Source organism: Pteropus alecto, unplaced genomic scaffold (assembly GCF_000325575.1).
Source record: "Pteropus alecto unplaced genomic scaffold, ASM32557v1 scaffold5, whole genome shotgun sequence".
Taxonomy (NCBI): Eukaryota; Metazoa; Chordata; class Mammalia; order Chiroptera; family Pteropodidae; genus Pteropus; species Pteropus alecto.
The window spans coordinates 25,893,976-25,905,707 of NW_006441953.1; positions in this window are offsets into that span (position 1 = coordinate 25,893,976).

The window sequence follows — 11,732 nt, forward strand, 5'->3', positions numbered from 1 at the left end:
GTCTCATCTGTGCTTCTGTTTAAAGACGCCCTATTTAATATGGAGCGTCGCTGAATCATTAAGAGTGAACCTGTGGCCAGCAGCGCTGGGACTCACGCCTGAACATGCTTATCAAACACACGCATTTTCTCCCAGGGCACATCACAGCCTCGTACTTAGGGACGCTGGACTGCACTTGAGCTCTGTACTCGGGGCCGTTTGAATAGTGAAGTCACTAGTTAAAAGCACAACAGTGCAAACAATTGGCGCTAAATAGACTACATAAAGGACTTATTTACACTAAAATTGGAAGGCAGAGCATTGCCTTGTTCGACCTCAGCTGGGCACATGTAAGTTGTGTGACTCGTTTTCTGCCACTTTGTGCATGTCAGTGAATGACTACCTGAGCACTGTGAATATTGGTTTTGCAATTCAAGTAAATTATTATTAAAAAATTTTTTTTGATATAAAAATTTATCAATATATAGTTAACATAAAATATTTCACTCATATAACATAATGATTAGATATTTCTATATACTATGAAACGATCACCACAATACAGCGTGTAGGCAAATTCACAAGAATGGAATCCACAATTAAAGAGGATTGATTGTATTTCTAATAAAACCTTATTTCACCTGCTTCTTTCTTTCCTTCCATATCTAACAACCTTCTATCTGTAGAGAGATATCTGGAATTGTACTCAGCAAAAGTTGACAATTACTATTATTGGATTGTGGTATTTAATATTTTTATTTTAAATCAAAAATTTAGTAGTACACAAATACCATATGCTTTCTCTAATTTTTGGAATCTAAAGAACAAAATAAATGAACACACAAAAAAGAAACAGACTCGTAGGTACAGAGAACATTTTGACGGTTGCCATATGGGAGGGGGATTAAGGGGCTGGGTTAAAAAGGTGAAGGGATTAAGAAGTACAAGTTGGTCGTTACGAAATAGTCACAGGAATGTCAAGTACAGCATAGGTAATATAGTCAAGAATACTGTAATAACTACGTATGGTGCCAGGTGGGTACTAATACAAATTTTAACTTATATTAAAATGTATCTTTAAATATTATAAAAATAATATAATAACAAGACTTTTCTTTTTGTTTACCATGATGATGTTTGTGCTTTTTTCCCCTACACTTAAATTCAGTATTTCATGAGGATGTGAGGAAATAGGTAATTTTACATTACTGGTTTTAGTGTAAATTAGGGCAATTTTTTTTGGAAGAAAATTTGGCAAAAGGCATCAAAAGATTCAATGAATTTAATTCTTCTTTATCCAGTAATTCCATCTGGGCGTTTTACCCATGGAAATAACCACAAAAATTTTACTAACAATGTTATTATAGTTGTTAAACATGTAAATCAACCTCATCGACCATCAACAGGAGCTCAGTTAGTGGAAATTAGTGCAATTTTTTTGGGAAGAAAATTTGGCAAAAGGCATCAAAAGATTCAATGAATTTAATTCTTCTTTATCCAGTAATTCCATCTGGGCGTTTTACCCATGGAAATAACCACAAAAATTTTACTAACAATGTTATTATAGTTGTTAAACATGTAAATCAACCTCATCGACCATCAACAGGAGCTCAGAAGAAAGAAATACAGCTTTTATAACATGTTCTTTAAGAATTTGGATGACATGATTAACATAAGGGCAGGACAAAAACCATACATACCGATATATATGTTAAAAAGACTTGAAAAATACATAACCAAAATGTTAGCAGTGTTTATCTGTGGGAAGTAGACTTCTAGATAACTTTCATTTAAAAAATATATCCACAGACAGTTCATAATTTCTACAGTAAGTATGTATTTATAATGAAGGGAAAGAAATTTTATATAAAGGATAATACATTTTGTTTAAACATTACACTTGAGCCCTGATGAAAGTATATGATCAATGGCATAATTTACATAACTGCAGACCCCTGCATTTTTAGTCTTTTTTTTTTTTGAGGACCTTGTACTTGATTGACATGCTCATAAACATCATATCATTTAAAGTAATTTGCATTATAACCTTGTGAGGCTGGTTTAATTATTGTCAATTTGCGAATGAGAGTACTTAGATTCAGAGAGGTGGTATAAGTAACCTAAGGTCCCCCAATTAATAATTGGAGACAGAGTCAGGACTTAAACACAAACTTTCTGACTTCCACCTACAAATGCCAATGTCAGAGTCATCCTGCAGAGACCAGCAGAGCAATCTGCCATTTTACCACAAAAAAAATATGTGTATATATTTTTCTATAATGTATCTCATTTAAACTTCTCAGCAACACAATCAGTAAAGGATCCTTTATATTATTATTAGAAATTTTTTCATTCAGGTATATATGATGCTCACTATGTCATTCATTCATTGAACCAACATATTCCAGGTGCTTATAACATGCCAAGCACTGTTCTAGGAACTGATGATATAGCAATGAACAAAACCAAGCCCCTGCTCTCATGGAGCTTTCATTCTTGGTTGGAAAGACAGAAAATAAAAATGCTGACATCTGGTGCAGAAAGTGGTGATAAGTGCTATGAATAAAAGCGAGAGCGGAAAAGGGCTTTCATCATTTTATGATCCTTCTCTGGGTTTTGGGCTTGGAGCAATGTGCGGTTACTTTGTTCCGAGGTGGAGAAGCTGGGAGAAGAGTAGTTTTGGGAAGTAGAGTGTGGAAATTAAGATTTCAGTTTTGAGATGCCTATGAGACACCTAATGGAGAAGTCAAGCAGGCAGGTACATGAGTCTGAAGATTAGGTGAGAGGTTAGAACTGGAGATGTAAACTTGGCAGGCATTGGCTTATAGGTGGTACTTAAAATCATGGAATTAGATACAATTTTCTAGGGAGACAGTGTCTTGGAGCACACCAACATTTAAAGAAAGAGAGCAAGATTGGGTGGCATTCGAAGGAGACTGAAAAGAAAAGAAAGGTAGGAGAAAACCAGGGACACCTGGTGTGTAGAAATTTAGCGAAGGACCTGGATTCGAACGCAGTTATTCTGACTCCTAGCGTTGTGCCATTCCCTGTTATTGAAGATTTTTATGATGCTTCTTTTCTTTTTATGCTTGTCATTTTTTTGTTCCTAAAAGAGTTATTTAAATAATCATTGAAGTGGTAGATTTGCAAGACGGTAATTGCTAAAATGACTTCCTTTACTCTTTAAGTCTTTTGGGCACCATTCCAGTTTTCTATAACCTTCAAACATATGTGTAAATAGTTCAGTGAGTTCATTATCTAACTCCCTGAACAGCAAAGCGTGATATCATCTGAAAGCCAATTCTCACTCCCATAAAGTGGAGCAATGAACCATTTACCTTAAAGGACCTTCATCAGACAGTCTGTATACCTATGGGGTTCTTCAACATTCATGCTTTGTTATTTATTTTTATTTTTTATATTTTTTTACCTTTCCATACAGGTATACGCTTTGTATAATAAACTGAACTAATTTTAAGCTCAATGAATTTCTCCACCTCTGTGCACCCATCTGCCTACCATCCAGATCAAAATTTAGAAACTTTCCAGCCCCAGAAACCTCCCCCATGCCCTTTCCCAGTCAATGCCCACACCCTTTTCTTCTCTCATCGCTATTCTGACTTCTATTATCATTGGTTAGTTTCGCCTGTCCTTGAACGCAGTATAAATGGAATTTAACGTATTTTCTTCTTTGTGCTTGACTTCTTTTATGTAACATAACATCTGCGAAGGCATTCACATCGTTGCAAGGAGTTTATTCTTTCTTAAATTTGTCTGTAATGTTACATTTTATGAATGTACCCCAATTGATTATCCATTCTATTGATGATGGACATTTGAGTTGTTTCCAGCGCTTGGATGTTATGAACAAAACAACTGTAGTAGACATGTACTCATTTCCCTTGAGTATTTCTTTAGGACTGAACATATGCATGCTTTTAGGAATGAAATGACTGCATCATAATGTAGGCATATGTGATTTTTTTTTATTCAGCTCCTAAGAAATACAAATTAAAGTAATGAGATGTCATTTATTGCTTATGAAATCAGTAAATATTTTAGTATATAGAATATCCACCATATTTTTTCTCACTTTTACACATTGCTGGAGGGAGTATAAATTGGTATGTCCTTTTGGAAATCATTTTGTCGGTGTATAGTAATAATAGCCTTTAAAATTTTTATACAAGGAGATTTTTGACACTGGAGTCTTTTTTTTTTTTTTCCTGTTTTGGAACTTATCCTAAGGAAATAATTGTAAGTATTGTTAAAAGTTCATGAACCAACGTATTTACCGGAGAACTATTTGGAGTAGAAAAAAATAGCTAAATTGACCTATGACAAACAATAGAGAATACTCGCAGTAAGTTATGTAACAACCTCTCAATGAAAAATATGATGTTTTGGGAGAAAAATATAATACAAGGGTAAAAAACGTCCCAGGAGGAAATAGCAACAAAATGTTAATGCTGACCAACTGAATGGTAGATTACTGGGAAAGTATTTTCTATATTTTGCAAATTTGCATTTTGTTAGTGGCAGGATGGGCTACTGGTTAAGAAGATGGTTCCTAAAGTCATTTTATCTGGTTTCCAATCCTCTAATCCTGGTGTTCACTCCTTACTGGCTGTGTTACATTGGGCAACTCTGAGTTCTAGTTAATTCACCAAGTATTTGTTGAGTGTCTAGTATGTGCCAGACACTGTACAGCAAATAGATAGATATGATTCCCTGTGCTTGTGGAGCTTCCACTCCAGTGTGTGCCATCTGTAAAATAGGCTTCGGCATAGGTTCTAACGCTGAGGGTAGTGATGAGCCAACATTGGGAAAGTGTCTGCAACTTGTGAGCCCTCAAGAAGTGCTAAGAATACCTACTGTTATTATTATATTTATGGATTTCTGCAGTTTCCAACTTCTCTTTCAGTTAAAAAAAAAAAGGCCTCTTTCTGAAAGAATGGGTTTGACATGGTATATAATTGACCATTTTTACTGTTCATTTGAGAGAAAACATTGATTACTCACCTAATTAGTTAGTACTTTTGTGTTCTATACAACAAGCTGAGGGGACCTGGCTGTGGCCAAGGTAGAACTCAGTTTTCCTAATGCATCCTAAGAATTTCTGCCTCCTCATACCCATTCCAGTGATAAAGTTATTTCTTATTATTGAGTTTTGAAGTAATGTAATTTTTTTTTTTTTTTACCATTTTTAACCAATGATGCAATTATTAGTTTGATGTTTTCAAAACCAACAGTGTTTTAGTTTACTAGGGCTGCCAGAATGAAGTATCACAAACTGGGTGGCTTAAAACAACAGAAATTTATTTTCTCGCAGTTCTAGAGGCTGGATTCTGAAATCAAGGTGTCAGCAGGGCCAGCCTCCTGCCAAACTCTCCAGGGGAGGCTGTTTCTTTGTCCTTTCTGGCTTCCGATGGCTCCTGGGAGTGCCTAGTCTCTGGCTATGGCAGCATGACTCTGATCTCTGCCTCCATGTTTTCTTACGGACCCGTTCCTGAGTGTCCCTCTTTGTCCTCTGGAGACTCCTTTCATAAGGACACCAGTTATTGAATTTAAGGTCCACCCTAAATCCAGGATGATTTCATCTCGAGATCCTTAGCTAATTACATTTCGAAGACTCTGTTTTCAAATAAGGTCACATTCTGAGGTGCTGGGTGGACTTGAATTTGGGGGGATACTATTCAATCCATTACAAATAACAGTAATTTCAACAATACTACTCTTGCATTTTTTAAATCATTCAACTTAATATGGATGATAAATAGAATAATAGTTTCCTTAAATGAATGCTGTTTATTGCCTTCTGGTAAATGGTGGATGCAACCCAGGTTTTTTAACAGAGTGATTTTGAGGTGCACGAGCCTGAAAAGGTGGAGGAACAATATATCCTAAGATGCTTCTGGCTCTGATTTTGTCAAGCTTTGACTCATATATCTCCACAAGAACTGTGATCTGAGAAGGTTAAGGGTTACATCTAACGTGATCTGGAAAACCAGAAAATGAATGAAGCGCTTGAACATTGGATAGAGATTTTGTTCTTTGCCATTTTTCTTGATGATGTAGAAATGCTGACAATCCATTATTCACACTAAATCTTTTAGTATGCTAATCTCGTAGAATACTGTTCCTCTGACTCTTCTGTTGGTAGTAGGAATTGTTTCCCCAGTAGTTTGAAACCTTTAAATGCTGATACCTCAGTGGAGGCAAATTTCCAAAGCCCTTTCTGCACAATGAACGTGCAGGGATTAGTTTGCGGTGGTTGTACATTTTACTGTGTTTTAAAGTTATGTAAATTGAATGTAATAAGGAAAGGCTTTAGACCACAAGTATCTTTACTCTGTTCTGATCAAGCAGTAGCACCGGCATTTAATACAACAGCAGAGAAAAAAAGGCTGACATTCGGTTACTCACCTTGCAACTTATTTTTTGTTGAAAGTTATATTTTTGAGATTTAGCTATCTTAATACATTTATCACTCACTCATTTTATTATTTATAATTTATTACATCATTTAATGATTTCCTGTTGATGAACATTTACGTGGTTTCTAACATTTTCTGATAACAAACAAGGAATCATTTTTGTAGAGATCTTCCTTTTGCACTTAAGCTAGTATATCATGTTGACTTTGATATGCGGCTCTTATATCCTAAAACCTTGCTGAAATCTCTTTTGAATTCTAAATCATTTTTTTTTTTATGAATTATCTTGGTATTTCCATGAGAAAATTTTACTGTGTGAAATAAAGACGGCTTATCATTTTCCAATTCTTATACTTCTTATTTCTTCTCTTTATCTTATTACATCATTTGAGGCCTCATGTACAATGTCGAATGGAAGCAGAGGAAAGTATTAACTCGAATACTTTTAAGGTGACATTATTAAATAAGCTATGTACAGTTATTTTAGTTAAAGAGAGTCTTTTACTACTAGTAGTTTTCTAAGCATTTTGTCTTGAATAAACTTGAGTTATGTTGTATGCTTTTCCTGTATCTATTCAGATTTTTCTTTACGTTATTAATACGGTATATTACATTAATGGATTTTTGTATTTTCCATTTTTAATTTGATTTCGTGTCATGTGAACACACTTTAAAAGTCAAATAGTTTTACAGTGGTGGATACACTCTTAATTAGCAATACCCAGGGGCAACCTCTTTCAAATCTTTAGTTTGATGCTTTAGTTTGAAGTTTTTTTTCCCTAAGTGTTTTAGTTTCCTAAGGCTGCCATTAAAAGTATCACAAACCGGATCACAAAAAGTATCACAAAAAGTCCCTTTTTGTATTTACATCCATATTTCCAAATAATGTGAATATACTACTATTTCTTGGTTTTCCATTTTTAGATATTAATATATTGCTATTTTTTTCAGTATTAGATATTTTTTCATTTCTTTGGAAGATGGATAATTTGCTCTCTACTACTATCCCAATATAGTTACATCACATTTTTTTAAAGAAGTATTTACATTGTGGTGTGTAAATATTATTCACCACTGAGCAATGTAGAATACTAGGATTAAATTTTCTTATTTATACATGTACGTATATAGTTTACATTTTTTTCGAGACTTAATAAATGCTTCATTTTTTCTTTGCTTCGTTTTCCATATGCCTATCATTAATTCATTCTAAAACTCACAAAAGTATAATATAATCCCTTTTTACTATATTCAGACACATTGGGCAATATATCAAGTGTGCGTGTGTCTGTATGTGTCTGTGTAATAGAGAAAGAGAGAGAGAGCTAGACAGAAAAAGTCAGGCGTGTCTTACCTGAAGCCTTACATCTTTGTGCATTGATCTGCTCTGCCGTATGGACCTGTGAAGTGGCTATTGCCTTGGGATGTCTTTTTAGCATCATGAGAATTACCTTTGCATCCCTTCTGGGTCAAAGTCCCTATTGTTTTGGGATCCCTTTCTTTCTCTTTTTGAGTTTATTACTTTTGTAGGATGCACCCTTCATTATCTTTCTGAATTCATGGCAGGTGATTTTGCAAGATGTTGCCGGTTTGAAAAACTCTTTGTTTTACCTCCACATTTGATTGATGGTTTGTGCTGGTATAGACTTCTAAGTTTAAAATCACTCCCCTTACACGTTTTCAAGATATTTCTCTATTGTCTTCTAGAATCCAGCATTACTAAAAAGAAATTTAGTGCCATGACAATTTTCTCTTTTTTCCCTCTCTGGAGGCATTTAGGATCTTTTATTCACTCTCATTATTCTAAAATTTTATAATACTATGCCTTAATGTGAGTCTTTTTTCATTGATTGTACTTGGATTATAATATGCACCCAATGGGGCCTTTCCATGTTCTTCAATTCTGGGAAATTCTTGTACTGTTTCTTTGTATTTTCCCTGTGTTTTCCCTATTCATTTTTTAGGGGGCATGAGGGGTTACTCCTAATATTCAGATCTTTTAAAAACAGGATCTCTTCTTTTTCAAATTTTCCTGTATTTAGCTCTTAGAATTTTCATTCTAAGAGATTTCTTCAGCTCTATCTTCCAAATATTCTTCTGAACTGAAAACTTTTGTTGCCATGTTTTTAATTCTGAAGAGGTCATTTTGTTGTTCCTTGTGTTGTGGCTGTCCTTTTAAATAGTATCTGCTCTTGTTTCACGGATGCAATATCTTTTACCTCTCTGGGGATATATGTTTAATTTATTTTGCTCCCTGCATTTTATCTATTTCTTTTAAAATAGTTGTGTTGGTCTGTTTGTCATATTAGAAATGTTCTTCAAAAAACTGGTGATTCTTTGCTTTTCATTTATATTAAAAAATAAAGCACTTAAAAATTAATTTAAAGTTCAGCGCATGAGTTGTTGAGTGGGAGGCTTGGAGCCTAGTAGCAATAGGCTAGAACATACAGCCTAGGTGTGCAGTAGGCTAACAATCTAGGTGTGTGTAAGTGCACTCTAGGATGTTTGCACAACGACAAAATCACCTAAAGACACATTTTTCAGATTGTGTACCCATCGTTCAGTGGTATATAACTATTCACTTTTAATTAGTCCCCATAGTGTTTGATCCGTTATATCTCCAACTTCAGTGGTATGTAGTATTTCTAATTCCTGGTTTCTATCCTGTTAGACTTAGGCTAGGAAATAGAGCTAAGCTCAGGCTTAGAGTTAGAGAATTTTATTTTTCCTGCCTCTCCATCTATATTAGCCCCACCTTGCCTAGAGACTTGACGGTTGCCTCCCCTTGCTCCCAGGCCCACATACGGGTCTCTGGGTCTCACCCTACCCTTTCAGGAATCCCGTCCTGCACACAACGATGCAGGGGATGTTGAGATCCGGCCTCAGCACATCGCTTGTTTCCACTCCTGGCTGAGAGGTGATGCTTGTGTCCTCCTGGCTCTCTCAGCCATAGCTAGGAATGAGAGAGGGAGGGATGGACAGCAGTTTTTTCCTCATTTTTTTATAAATGGGAAAACTCTATATATCTATCTACTGGCTATGAGTAGTGAGCCTAGTCCTGGCTCCCTATCTTGTGGGGTGGCTTAAGTTTTATTTCAGTCGCCTGCAGAAACTGGGTCCTTAGCCCTACCTCAGAGTCACAGCTCTGTGGCTTTTGGCTCTATCCCCCTCACTCATTTGTGTCTTTGTTCCATTCCTCATCCAAGAAAGATAATCTTTTCTTCCCTCTTTATTCCTGGCAACGTCCATTTTCTTTTTCTGTGACTTCTATTTTTTTGGAACAGAGGAGCAAAGTGTGAACTCAGTACTCCATTTTCACAGACAGTCTAAATATTGGTTCATTAAAAATTAACAAAAGAGCAGCAACAACAACCAAAGCCAACAGCCAGATGAAAACCCATTCCCTTTCACTTGGTGAAAGTGGTAAGCTCTGATTCGGCTGGATTCACCAAAATGCTATATTTGACTATGCCTCGTGATATCTAAAGCCCCTCATGAATCTTAATTATTTATTATATGTTTATGTGTCCCTGTCACCTCATTAGGAAAGCCTAAGACCTTCCTCCAACAGGCTCCATTTTTCATTTATGTTCCAAACATAAAAGATGAGCTTTTAAGGATGTGGGATTTCTGTCTGTCTCCGATGTGTTCCCCAAACAGCAAAGCACTTTCCTGTCTCTTGAGTTTTTGAGCAATGTTTGGCAGAGAGACACACGAGAAGACAGCTAGAAGGGCACTCTGGATGGGCCGGGTGAGCTAGAACGGCCTCCTCACTTCCCCGGGCACTGAAGCCCTGGGTCACCGCCAAGAACGCACGCAGTTCACCAGAAAGGTAAACAATGAGAAGTTCACCAAACACTTGGACTTTAATTTGCCTCTTGAAATGCCAGGCTATTTTCTTTTTCTGGCAGAAATTGTTGCTCCTCCTCTAACCTCGCAGATTCTAAATCCAGTCCTCCACTGATTAGGTTTTCCTCTGAAACTTAAACAATTCAATCCAACAAATATTTATTGAAGTGTGCCAGGCAACGTTCGGTACTTGGAGTGTCGCGATGAATACCGTGCAGTTCCTGTCCTTAATGGCCTCGCAGTCTGACGTCAGGGGAGACAAATAGGCCTGTGAGCCAGGAGAGTTAGCACAGGTGGCATCCAGCTGTCCAGGGTCACAGCTACAGGAGCTGTTGTTGACCAGGAGGTAGTGAACAAGTGATTCATTTAGCCTCTTTGTGTTTGTTTCCTCATCTGTAAAAAGGACGTTCTGATGGCATCATACAGTGTATATATGTATGTACATACATATATACACTGTATACGTGCATGCAGTATATATTATGAATTACGATACCTGTATATGTATGTGTCTATATGTATGTATGTATAAATATACATGCATATATGTATATATGTTGTAGTCTCTATATGTATATAAACATAGGTACAGTATACACGTATGCATATATTATCTATTCTGAATATGTGCATGTGTGTTATATATAGGTTAAATATATCAGTACATGTTACATGTATACAGTTAAGCCTGGCAAACAAGAAGCACTCCATAAATGTCAACTTCTATTATTACGTACATTCTAGCTATGGGACATGAAGGAGAGATTGAACTAGTAATGAATGTGAGCACGAGCTCTTGAATCAGACAAGCCTGGGTTCCAAAGCTGCTCCACAGCTTATAACCTTGGGTAATCTTGTGCGTGAAGTCCTCAGTCCATTTCAAAACCAATGCTCAAAAAGAGTTGCTGTTATTCTTCCTTAACAATAGCTTCCTTAATAAAGCTTCCTTAAAAATAGCTCTGAAACAAAGTTACTCCATTTCAAAAATAATGATTACTATTTTTTTTAGATTGCAATGCTGCTCTCTGTGTTGGTGATAATAAATATGTCATTCCTAGTAGAAAAGGACCCATTATAGGTAATCAATAAATGGTGAGCATTTTAAATATTATCATCTTCACCCATATAGTTTTGTTGTAAAGTGTCCTCTGTGCCAGAGTGTGGCAAAGAAGACCAGGTCTCCACCCCAAATCTCCACTCTTCCTTCTATAGAGTAGAGCTGCCCCTGGAGAGTAGCCAGCGCCACACTGCCCTGCCCTTGGGCCCAGGGTCTGGTTCTCTCAGGAAAAGATGAATGAATTTAAGTGATATGTGTCCAGGTAAAGGTGATTAGGAAGTGTGGCTCTTCTCCCCAATTTTCCTTTCTACCAGCTGGAAGCAAAGGGCTCTGAGATCTCAGGAAATAACAGAACCACAAGATGGAAAAGGCCTGGAACCCTGAATCATCATGTGGCAGAAAGTTATCTA